The sequence below is a fragment of the Lepisma saccharinum genome, chromosome 9, assembly GCF_977018435.1.
Source record: "Lepisma saccharinum chromosome 9, izLepSacc3.1, whole genome shotgun sequence".
NCBI lineage: Eukaryota > Metazoa > Arthropoda > Insecta > Zygentoma > Lepismatidae > Lepisma > Lepisma saccharinum.
The window spans coordinates 67,392,021-67,405,385 of NC_139237.1; the positions used below are offsets into that span (position 1 = coordinate 67,392,021).

At 39.1% G+C, this 13,365-nt stretch overlaps 1 protein-coding gene across 3 annotated transcripts in view; it reads left to right on the forward strand.

Moving 5' to 3' along the window:
* The window catches only part of corn (microtubule-binding protein cornetto), a 162,598-nt gene that overhangs the window by 28,578 nt on the left and 120,655 nt on the right, over positions 1-13,365 (forward strand). For all 3 annotated transcript variants that reach the window (XM_083128334.1, XM_083128335.1, XM_083128336.1), the window contains exon 2: positions 10,979-11,035. The gene's annotated coding sequence lies outside the window, so the exon portion shown is untranslated. The remainder of the gene's footprint in view (positions 1-10,978; positions 11,036-13,365) is intronic.

The following is a 13,365-nucleotide window of genomic DNA, read 5'->3' on the forward strand; positions in this document are numbered from 1 at the left end:
CCATAACCTTACCACATTCTGAAGAACCTCAGGAGTTATTGGAGTACAGGCATCCACAATGCGTGTGCGCAAATGGGCCAGATCCCTGATTTTCGTAGCATAGGGCATGCCTTTCAGGTGTCCCCAGAGGTAAAAGTCCAATGGTGTCAGGTCAGGTGAGCGTGCAGGCCATTCCACAGTCCCTCGGCGACCAATCAGTGGTGAGGGAATTGTTGATCCAGGTATTGACGGACTATCATCAAATAGTGCGGTGGAGCACCATCTTGCTGGAAGGATTCAGGATAGCTCCCATCCTCGGACAGTAAGGATGGTAAGATCTGCTCCCGTAGCAGAAGCAAGTAGCCCTCTGCATTTAAGTTGCCCTCAATGAAGAATGGACCAACAAGTCGGGAACCCCAAGTACCACACCACACCATTAGCTTCCCGCCTCCTGTCACCTTGCTGGGATCTGTCCAATGTGGATTCTCGAGTGACCAGTACCGCTTTGCTTATTCACCTCCCCCGACACATAAAAATTAGCCTCATCACTGAACAGAATCTTGCTACCGACGGCAGGGTCACGTTGCAGTTGTGCTATAGCCCACTCACAAAACTGCAAACGCCTATCTGGATCGTCCTCACTAAGATGCTGCTGCAGCTGTATCTTATACGGATGCCAGTGGTGGTCACGTACAATCTTTTCAATTGAAACCCTGCTGACACCGCTTTCCAGCGCCAGTCGCCGTGTGCTACGGGTTGGGGACTTTGCAAATGATGCCAACACCGCTACAGCGGTACTCTCATCCGTGGCTGTTTTCGGACGTCCATGTCGCGGCTTGTCGTCCACAGATCCAGTATCTTGAATCTTTGCCAGCAACTGGCTGACGGCCACATGTGACACCGGATGTCTTGCAGGATTGCGGTTATTGAAGTCTGCGACAATGTCACGCGTACTTCTCTCCCCTGATATCAATATGATGGCAATCCGTTCCTCATGTGTTAGTGGCATTTTCGTTCAGATCAGTGAAAAAGGAAATGTACTACTCTTGACACGATCAATTCACATCATCACTCTTTTAAACTTTTATGTAAAGACAAAACACAATCGTAATTCCCATGTCAACCAATACTACAAGATATGTACATACCGGTAAGTCAATATCCGGACATTTTCAATGATTGGTCTAAACAATAAATGCCACATAATCACATACTAACGATAATTTGAACAATAAACATTTAAGCAAAAAGGAAAGAACGTGTCACTCTCCCATGCGGGAATCGCCCTTAAATTTAAAGTTAGGTGAAAACAAATGTCATTTGTTTTCCTGGTGAAATTCTAGCCAATTTTGATATGTCGCACAACCTCCTTCCCATTTAAATTTCTGAAGTTTATTTCAAGATGGCGGACATCAAGATGGCTGCCGATCATGCGGGTGACGTCAATGTGGTTCCCCCTTGGCTAGGCAACGATTGGTCATCGCCATTTTCACGTTCCATGCCGCAGTGGCCTTGTACTGGGGGTGTTAAGTGACTTATTGAACCACCCTGTATATTATATGTTTTTTTCCTGATTGGAAATGTATGTACAAGACAAATTTAAATAACTCATCGTGGAACTTCGTCACCGTCACGCTTTGAAAATTGCTGTTTAAACTCAGTTCATTGCAGCAGATAAAACCGAAATATCTTCCATGTCTGTCATACTGAGAGGTCTGCTCGTCTTATCACCACACAAATGGTTTACTCTCAGAGTTCTTAACGTTAAAGATGAACGTCATCAACATTTCTGTAACTGCATCTTTTAAAAGAAAACAAGAAATGGCTTTACTTCCTTTGACATCGTTCGAATCCAATGTTAATCAGTTTGCTGAGAGAATGTGGCGAGATAACATTGTCCTGCCATTCTTGGTGATTTATATATTTTTTGCATTGTGTACTTGACGCATGCGCATCACGCCTTGTCAAGGTGTGACGAGGCGAGGTTTCCTTCGAATGTGTTCATTGTCTTAATCTTTACAGTGCAGTGCTATGTTTTACGTAATTCTCAAGTCGTAAATTCTGCATTTTGCGCAACTGAAGAATGCCTTTACAAGCAAGAATCACTTTTAAAATATGTATATTTGCGTGTATTTTGTTATTTTACACCACTTTTTTTACCTTAGGTGAGCCGTGTGATGGCAATGGAGAATTGATACAAGTTAAGAATGAAACACACACAATGTCTCTTTCTTGCCCAAGGTTTGTGATCGCACCGAGACATTACACACTCGTTTTGAGTTCCAAGTGCTTGCTTTTCTCGGTCTGCATGTTTAAAAACGCATTAAAGCAAACTGAGAACATAAGTAATGTATTATACAGCAGTCAGACATCTCTTGTATGTCTGTAAAGCACACAATTTTGAAAACTACTTTTTAAGAAGAAAAATTCTAGTACCTGAAAAAAAATTGTTATACCTATACAGCATGTACACTATTTCCTCACATTTCATAAAAACAACCAACTCACAGAATGTAAACTATTTTTTTTTTCGAAATCTGATTGGTCTTGGTGGCCGATCGCATTGTGAGGCGGACTACTCATTTTGCCACCGAAGGTTCCGAGTCCCGAACTGCGCTTGAGTATCCCTCATAAATTTTATATAATCGTTCGAGTCTTCATCAGTGGGCGTCAATCTCAAAGTTTATGTCACTTTAATATTGTAAGTTCTGCAACAAGGAACCAAGGCGAGAAACAAGATGGCCAATATTATCCTTTTCAAATTTGAGATAAGGAGGAAGGAACCAGTTAATATCGCTCTTACTCCACTAACTGTGCTTGATTTTTAATTTGAAGAAACCATCACTATGAAAGCAAATGTGAGTTCTGTGTGGTTTTTCTCGCCGACCTGGGTGGCGGAGGGGTTAGCACAACGTGCTATGACGTAAAGGTTCTGAGTTCGAATCCCGGCCTGGATGTTATTTGTGAGTGTCCCTTCATCAATTTCGTCGCATCATCAATCATTATCTACTTCCTGAGTAGCAAAAAGTGGCAGAAAAGCGAAGTAAAATCAATCAATCAAATGCGAGCTTGGTCTGGACATTGATATGTAGACATTGGCACACCTTTGGAAACTCCATGAATCTTTTATTACACGTTATCTTTTCTGTCTTTTTCTTGTTACTGATAAAGAAAATGATTACGCAACTTTTGAATCACCCTGCGTATATATTTTCAGCATTAAACGTCATTGTGTAGTTGTTTCCCCCAAAAGTCACTCTGTAGTTGAATTGCTGGATAGTTAATTTTTTTAAGATCTCGCTTGTCATGGTCAGTACTCGGCTCACTACATCTCTGCTGTGGCGCATAGGCGTTTTGCTTACCTTATGAGGCTAACTAGAACAGCCGTAAATCAAGCGACCAATCACCTTCAGAGCAGTTCTTATGCTCATTTAACAAGTGTAAAATCTCTTTCGTTTTCGAAACCTTATGTCCATAATTCTCCCAACAACCTTGGTTTGAGTGTTTTTAAATATTCATAACCCCATTTCGCTCGGTCTGTGACAAATTGCTTTTGTCTGTTGGGATTAATGCGTTGTAGATCGTGATGATCTCAAACGTGTCTAGTCAGTTTACTTGTGGGCGGATGGCCGTGCAGGTTGTCTATGTTCGGTCACTTTTGCTTTTGCGATACACGACGTGGAAAGAAGTGGGACGTTCTGTTCTGGAATTGAATATGTGGGTACCAAGGTGGAATACGTAGGTGGGACTACCAGGCGTACTGAACGGTCATTGGCTTTCGAGAATTGACGTCAGGTGGAGGATGAAAAGTGAGCTTTCTTTATATTAGGCTATATCAAAATACAACTCGATGGGACAAAGTCGTTAAAATACATTACACTATCAACTATATATATATATATATATATATATATATATATATATAATAATAGATTTTATGGATCATGCTTCAATAAAGTTTGTCAATAAATTGTAGGTCAATTGGTACAGTCGAACCTTGATAACTCGAACTTGATGGGAGAGAGAAAAAAATCGAGGTATCAAGGATTTCGACTTACCAAGGTTCGAGTTATTGAGGTCCAAAATCGCCGACTTCTAGTTATAGAGGTTACATATGTATCAACACTTCTACAACGCACGCTAAGCACATTAACAATGATGGTTACATACACGGCAGGGTAGGGGAGTTCAACGATTGTAGATCACCTGACATTGTACGTACGCACCCTACACTTCGACTTATTGAGGTCCGTGCGACTAAAACTTCGAGTTATAGAGGTGATTAGAATTTAACTTCGACTCATAAAGGTTTTTCATAGTCTACCTTCGAGTTATTGAGCTCTAACGACATTCCATAAAATTAGTCTTATCAAGGTTTTATTAGAGTTGTTGAGGTAAAAGTAATATTGAGTGTTATGGACAATTCAAGGGGATTACAAAACATTCGACTTATCAAGGAATTCGAGATGTTGAGATTCGAGTTATCAAGGTTCCACTGTATTTTAATTCATGCTCGCGACCTGTATTTTAACGGATTTAATTGTTGATATTCTGTTACCCTTGCTATGAAGAGCAAGGTCGAGTGTGTATCCACTTGTATTTCTTCAAAACTCGTATACCTCTATGATATATTTCTCATAAGTTAATAACTTCAATATTTTTATTTTCTCCTACCTCTGCATAGGCGCATCGGGAATTTTCTACAGGAAAATGAAGTTGAAAGGGACTGTGTGCGGTTTTGATTCTGACCTTCCCTCTGTCCCCCCACCCACCCCTTGAACCTCATCTCGGTGTACCCATGCATTCCATCTTGGAAACTCAACTGAACAAGTAGTGTGTGTGAATATAAGGCGCGTCCGTCCACGATATAACTTCAGTTACATTTTTCCTTCCTAAGTTCTAGTAGCAAAAGAATAACTCTTTTTTGGTGCAAATTCATGAGAATTCAAAATATGCGTCACATGAAAATTCCCGAAAAGAAAAATTGTATGTCTGTTACATTTAAGGGTGCAAGTATGGAATTTCATTCGTTCTAATTATTTACAATATATTATTTTGTATGTATTTTTTTTAAAGGTAACATTCTTTTACAATTCTTTTTCTCTTGTAAATTATATAGTTTTCCGCTGAGTTTCGTTTGGTTTATTCACATTCCCATATTTCCCGTGCCAGCCAAATCCGTGGTTATTTTAAAATTTCTCTTCCCATTTATCTTCCTGTTTTTTTATGAGGCATTTCTTTTTTTACAGATCTTTTTCTGTAACGCCAGAAAAAACTAGAGGGGAATGATTTTTCGATGAGGACGGTCGGGTCACTTTACTATACCCCTAAATAAAAAAACAACAACTATTTAGATCAAATAGGTTTTCTTGCCTGTTTTGAAAGATGAGAGAGGACTGAATTTTTGTGTTCACGTTTCTCTTAATGGCAACGATTTCGTCTCCGCTTTCGAGCTGTTTTCTTTCATTTTCGCTCGTTTATCTGTCACCATAATTCCGCTTCTATTTATCTCGCACCTCTTTCAACTAGCACGCGCAGTAGGTATATGGTTCGACATGTGGTTGATATTAAACGAAAGTTTCAAGTTCTTGGCCCCTTGCCACCGGCGTGTCAAACCGAAAGCGATCGAAGCTAGGCGAGATGGGAAACACGTGCTGAATTAACGGAATACAGTGCAGCTGACGCACATTGGAACGTTGCGTGTTGTATATCAATGCTGTGGCAGCACTCAGGACTCCTTCATTCCGGTATGCTGTTCTGTAGCTTTTCGTCAATCCTTTGTTTAGACTCGGCGCTTGATATGCATGTTAGGAACACCTGGCGCAGCCCCCTTGCAGGCAGCGCCACCTGTCGGGAAGAAAATTACTCGAGGGCTCTGCACAATGGCAAAAGCGAGTGAATGTTGAAACGTTTGTCGATGTTTTGTGCGGAGATGCTGCCTTTAGTGCCTCAGGCTTGGAGGCTATTTTGTTTGCCGTTTTGTATTTTTGCCTCCAGTGGTATAGCCATCAGACTTTCTGGAGGACTGTGAAAGGTTTGGATGGGTGGGCCGCATGATCAAATAAAAATTTATTTTAATATTCACATTGTCATCACGGGATCCAAAACTAGGAACGCTCCCATTATACTTATCATTATGACAGGGTGGGCAAACCTGTGGCCCACTCTGGCCATGACTAAACAGATTTTGTAGGAATGCAGCGTGTTTGAATGAATCGTGGCAGAGCAAGAATCTCGCATAGGGAATGCCAGAGAAAGAGAGAGAGAGGAGGAATACAGAAAAGTAGAGAGATGGGGAATACAGAAAAGGAGAGAGATGGGGAATACAGAAAAGGAGAGAGATGGGAATAGAGAATAGAGAGAAGAAGTAGACAAATAGAGAAAGGGATAAAACAGATAATACAGACACATTTTTATTTTCTTGGGGCCTAACCGTAATTTTGTATTAACTAAGGGGTTCATCCCCGTACAGACGGCCAAAAATAGCCTATTTGCTGATGTGTCCATACTACAAAAATCAGTTAATCAATCAACCACTTGTTTCTGTTTCTCTTGCATTATACTTTGAACCTAGGGGCCAAAAAATATCGCATGTACGAGAGGCCTGAACTGTGGGGGAATCAGTCGTGGATGTTGCATCATGACAACGCTCCACCGCACACATCGCTCATTGTCACAAGTTATCTGGTAAAAAATCGCACTTCTGTTGTGCCCCACGCACCCTATTCTCCGGACTTGACCCCTGCAGACTTATTTCTCTTTCCCAAACTGAAAACAACTTTGAAAGGACGGCGTTTCCAGACCATCGAGGAAATTTAGGAAAAACCGGCGAGACTATTATTGCGCGCCATCGAAGAAAGTGCGTTCCAAAATTGGAAGAAACGATGGCAACGGTGTATTGACCATCGGAGATTGTCTTTGAAGGGGCTAGTGGTTGAAAGTGTGAATCATGAGCAATAAAGCAAAAACAGCAAAAGTTCAGTCTTTTTTTGAACACACCTCGTATGACCCTTTTATATAGTTCTGACGACAATGATCTGCTCCTGAAGGCACCGTGGGAAAAGGTGTAGAAAGAGAAGAGATTAAAGCAAAAAGTAAAGGTCAGAGAGAAGAGGTCATTATACTTTACGTGTATTTTTCCTCAGTGGCAAATTGTCCGCGTACTCTGTTTTTGTGACAAGATTCGATTCCGGTACGTTTGGAGTGAAGATTGTTCGTGACCCCCCCCCCCCCTCCAACACGCCACCGAGGCGGACAAGGACCCAACTTTGAACCTGTTTTAAATTTAAATAATATTTCAATATCTTACGTGAGGAGTAGACTGTTTTTCACGTCACGCAGTGAATATTGCATTTGTTATGAATTATTTCGAAACTAGCTACCGTGGTGGAGCAGAGTAGTAGAATGTTAAAAGCGAATTGTCTTGCCCTTGTGTTCTCAGATGGATGTGTTATATGTGCTTGCCCCATTGTCCACGTTGAGACCTCAGTAAATTTGACTATAAAGAAAAAAAAAGCCTTTCTTTGCAATTTCAATAAACAATTATATAAAATTGACATAGTGTTTTTGTTTAGTGTAAACTCGAAGATTCAATCTTGTATTGGAGCAACCGGACGATTCATTTATTTATTATTCTTTGCACTTCTACAGATGATTAAACCTCCAATGACAGAAGGCGTAGGCTGCCTTTTGTTGATGCAAATCGAATTATGTACGAATACTATATATATTCACACACACACATACAAACGCCGACTTCGTGGCGGAGTGGGCAAAAAAACGAAGTAACATAAACCAAATAAAAAGAAATCACGTGAAAACATGTATGTACACGTATGCAAGGAGTTTGTAAATATTTTTTTTGTAAATGCAACATAAGAAGTATATGTAATAACACCGATATTTAACAATCCATATTCTATCAGTATTTCGTACTTTCTTCTTCATAGTATTGAATTTATTATTCTTGTATATCTGTCAAGTGGAAGCGAAAAATATAAATATTGGTGGTTTGTAGCAAGGGCATTGTAACTGATGTATTCTATGGTGAGTTTTTCTTCTCGTATATTTCTCGGTTTTTGAAATATTAGAAGACAGAATATTTCTACCTATTGCGTATATTATTTTTTGTTAATAAATTGCATTTGAACAAGATATGAGCTATTATCTAAGATACCATTAAATGTTTTATACAAGTATACCTTCCATTACTAAAGCTCTTAAAACAAAATATGTCAATCAGGTTATTATAATTAGTTTTGTTGGACAAACCCATACCTTAGAACCTTTTCTGTATTCTTCTTATACTGTTTTCGTATGATCTGTACGTTGAAGATCAAATAGTGGACGCGTATTCGAGTTAACTTATTACGATGTTGTAGAGTTGTAATACAGTGTAGATTCTTAAAATTTCAAGAATTCCTTTAACAAAACTATGATTCATCTATAGGCATGTGTACAAAATATGTTGTTTGAAGATCAGACAGGGCGAAAAAATAAACAGATATCCTGTCGCGTTCAAAACAAGAGAAGTGAAAACATACTGGTTCTCGAGATGGTGAGCAGCCAACACCTGTGCACCAGTTGCGTGTACAGCTGGCCACTGCAGCATTGTCAAGTTGATGACCGTGGCAACTGTTGACACACGTCTTCGAGAGTAACCAGGGTTGCCGGTTGAGGGAAATTTTCTCTCGCATGGTGGGAATTATACCAGAAGAAAGGAAATTTTATGAATCATGTGTATGGAGGGCGATGTTAATTGTTGCAAGCATATCTGGAGGCTTACTACGAGGAGAGTTCGCTCCACAAGATATACATACGTGTTTGCACTGACGTGGTTATAAATACTCCTCTGATCATGCCAGAGCCAGAAGATTACAAAATTAGTATATATTTTCAGGAAATATGAAGAAAATATGACTAGTGGTTGTAATCATTTCACTCATGGCCCGTATGTAGAGAAATAATGGTTTAACTTTCAAAAACTCAAGGACAGTAAAATTGTAATAGTTTTAATAGAAATTATTAATATTAACCAGTTTACAATTAATGAATAAATTATTTCAGTGAATAAATTATGTACACTAGCTGTATTTCAACAATGAAAATTATCTACCAAAATGTCTGTTTATTATAAAATTTTGAAACCATTTTGGTTAATTGTCAATTACAGTATATATTCAGAAACACGGTGTTATGAAAGGTAGCTCAGTCATTTTTGTCGGGGATACTACCGCATAGGGGGTTTCCTTGTAAAAAAAATTAAAAAGAAAAATGTCGTTAGAGCATCTGACTACCATGCAAGAGACCCGGGTTCGATCCCCGGCGGGGAGAACCGGAATTTATTTTTCAACCTGTTCAAGCGGGCCCGGAGACCACTCAGCGTCGAACTGGTCCTGATCACATCAGCCCCACCTTCGGCCGTGATCAAGAAAGTGTGGGACCCTAACTCCACACCCTTTATACGCCCTCATGGCTTGATGCGAAGCACAGGGGAGTACAAAAAAGAAAAAAAAAAAGAAAAATATGTAACTGAAGAATGGCCATCCCTATTACGTCTGTGAGCAACCTCCAAACCATGAGTAATTTTTATCAAAAATTCTTTGGCGAAATATATGGTAATCTGCCGGTGGCTTCAAAGGTGCAGAGCAGAGCAGGTATAACTTCGTGTTCACCTGTCGCCGGGAAGAAATACTACATTAAAGAGCATCTGCTCTGTGTCGTACACACTATCTGCAGAACTTGAATTTTCCCAGAAAGCCGCTATTGAGTTCGTGTACTTGCACACTACAAAAGCAAGCAAGGGATATTCGATTTGCATTCCGCTTCAAAAAGTAGGTCCAGCCCCCATTGCGTTCTTATGTCGGAATAAAATGTAGTCATACTTGCCTGAAAAGGATCATGTTATGTGAAGGCATATGGTTATCAGCACCACGCTTCGGCAGCCTTCCTCCTCCTTCCAAGGTACCCATTGATGAGAGTCCAGCTGCTGATGCACTGATATCGATGGAAAAAAATGTGCCTCATATCCACACCGAGAATCGAACTCCGATTAACCTGCGTGTGTGCCATAGGCTGTACATAGATCTGATGCATATACCATTGAAAACTGCAACGATGTGAGATTTATGCATAACATTTATGTTTGCCCCATATTTGTTCACTTTAGGCATGAAGAGTATTGGTGACAGGCTCAGTCAGTTAAATATGATTGGTAAACATGTTAAGAAAATGTAACTTAATTTAATTTTACATTTATTTATTATTGTGATAATAAGTTGTGCGATAGTTTCGTAATTAAACTCAAAACGTCTCACTACGCTAGTTAACATAATGTAGCTATGTAATAATACGTGTTATTAATTATCCCATTAAAACCCTTTCCCACTACTGTGTCTCACATGGTGCTTTCTGGAGCCACATATTTACGGTGAATAAAGGATCAAAATTTCAGTACAAAAACTAGTTATATTTGAGGAACAAAAGTGATATATAAAATGGCATTTCAGTGTAAAAATTGTGAATGGAATCCTAAATTTGATTTGAAAACTGCATTTGTTGCACAGAGTTAACATGTAACTTCTAATAGCACATTTATTTAGTTACCAGAGTGACCGCGGTGGCTCAGTCGGTAACGCGTCTGACTACCATGCTCAAGGTCCCGGGTTCGATCCCCGGCCGGTTCAAATCCGGGAACTTTTCTAATGATGGAAGCGGCCCCGGCGCCCACCCAGCGTCGAATAACATGGGTACCTGGGGGAAACCCTGGGGGGTAAAGGTGGTCAGGGGCATGATGCTGATCACATCACCCCCACTCACGACCGGATCAAGAAAGTGTGGGGCGTTACCCCCACACCCCCTATACGCCTTCATGGCATGGTGCTAAGCACAGGGGAACACTTTACCTTTTTTACTACTGTGTCTCATAAATGTCCAATAAAACAAATGCACCAAAAATGTCGAATTTTGTTGTGAATCTAATATATTCTTTTCGTTTCAGAATACAGCAAGGAAACATGACACCCTGCGTGTGAGAGATCGGAGCATTAATTACGAGGTTAGTTTCAGAATGTGCTTATTTGGGAAATAACAATAATTTTGTGTCTATTGTTTCCAGACCATTATTTAATTATCGCCGTAACCACGGTTCAGTACTTCTCGTTTGTTGAGATTGTTTGCTCAACAATCAATATAACCAGATGATTGCAATTAACTGCGAGAGGAAAAAGTTTCGTCCTTAATCCGTTTTTGTCTGTTCTGTTTCACTCCTCACAGAAAACCATTGGGCGTTTATTCAGGTGCTTGTTTTTTATTTCTCCACTAATCCGATTTGATTCGTCACTTGATTTGGGTCTCGTGGATACCCCACCACCCCAGCCACTGGCGTACGCAGGATTTTTTTCGGGAGGGGCTGGAATTGTAAAGGTGGATAGTGCATAACTCCTTTCTAGGGGACCGAAATACACAATAAGATATTTCTTATGTCAAAAACTTTCCACTCTCAAAAATGACAATTCGGGGGTCATTTCAAGGTGAGTTTGCATATACCACTCTGTTTTTTTGCGAGTTTTTCACTGCTTTTATTTTAAAATATTGATTTTGTCAAAATTTTGGAGGGGGCTGTAATAATCCTTGTGTAATAATTATTCAAACAAAAATTTGGAAAGTTTACAATCTATAAGTAACCATAATTTTTAATTTTGAATCTTATCCATGACTGCTTTTCTGCTTATAACCGTAACGTTTTTGTTCGTCATTATTGTGTGTAATTTGGATGATTTTACTGTTTTTTTTTGCGAATATTGCATCAGTGCATTGTTAATGTTCTATGTCTTAGTGGACCATTTATTTGTGCTGTGATTCTATTAATATGCTGAAAATTCACACCAACATATTCCAATTAAACTTCTCAGTGTACGAAAAGCAATCATTTCTATTCTATGGTTGTGATTTTCTTCATAATACTTGTACTGTACCTAAGATAATATTAGTTTTCCTGAAAATTATTGTACACTTGCAACGCTGCATCGGTGTGAAGTACTTCATGTATAGTGAAGGGAGGACAGGAGAGCAAGGAAATTTATTCTAAAAAGGCAATTCCTATTCTTATTTTAACACTATTTAAATTCATGAGGTTGTTTCTGTAAGAAAATGAGAATTTTGAGTCACGGGTAGATGCACATACAAAGTGAAGGACGTGAAATGAGTGTCGCTTTTTTCCTTTTTTATGAAGCTGTGAAAACGTTGAAAAAAACAAACAGCGCTGCCGAAGTTTTAATTCGAGTTTTATCCAATTCTCTACAACATGCAACTGCAATTCCCGTGATGCATAGCGAAACATATTCATAAGTTATTACTAGCACGTGATGGATGTTTTAGTTACATTTTAAAAAAACTGAAATTACACCACAAAGTTTCATCTAACATGATATAAAAAGCCTCATGTGTAGAGTTGAAACAATGTCAGTAAGAGCAGGTGTCTTCATTCGAATATTGGGGTGTTAGTCTAGCGGGAATTAGCAAGTAACATGATTCATAGTATAGAGATCGCGAGTTAAACAAATGTTGAATGAGTACCTTCTATGTAATATAACAAAGACCAATTAGGTTTCCCTATAATTTCATAGCTGCTTTGTCCACACCTAACAAATCCCTACTATACAAATAACATACTTTAAATAAGATACAGAAAGTCAACTAAACGAAAGATAACTGCACGTTTACTTTCGACAAGTAGGTTACACAAACACGTTATTCCTAATTGCATAATTAAACTTTCTTTATTGGGTTTTGAGTAAACTGAGAGTATCTACATACAGTTGCTCCCCCACAAGAAACTGATTTCATCCAGTTTATTTTAGGGGGAAAAGAGCAAAAACTTTATAATAGTGAATACAATAGTTTCATGTAATTAGTATTCCAGTTACGTTTCATATTTCCACATTCTTCTGCCTATTGAAAAATAAATTCAACAAATGGATCCACGAGAGAGTTCAAGTTTCCCCTAGGTTTCACCTACCTCATTGATTCAGGCAATTGTAAGCTAAAAATCGACGACGACTATGTATTTCAGTGTATTAATAATTTGGAATTTGAAAAAAGAAAAAAAGTGTTGGAAATTAGCGGCAAAACCCGACCAATTTGTTTTTGTTTTTGCGGCTACTTAGATACATTTTCAAGTCTTTTTTTCGGCAAAAGTGGCAAAGGCGTTCGACAGAGGGGTTGCCAAAGTGGTTCACTGATTTTTTAGTCGACAGGTTTGTCGTTTTGCCCGCAGTCATGACTAGCCAGGATTTTTTTAATCTTTGGAAAAATGTACCTAAATATGTAGCAAGGTATGGCAGAATATGTAAAACAGCTCAAATATCTACCTTCCAAAAAAGTGTA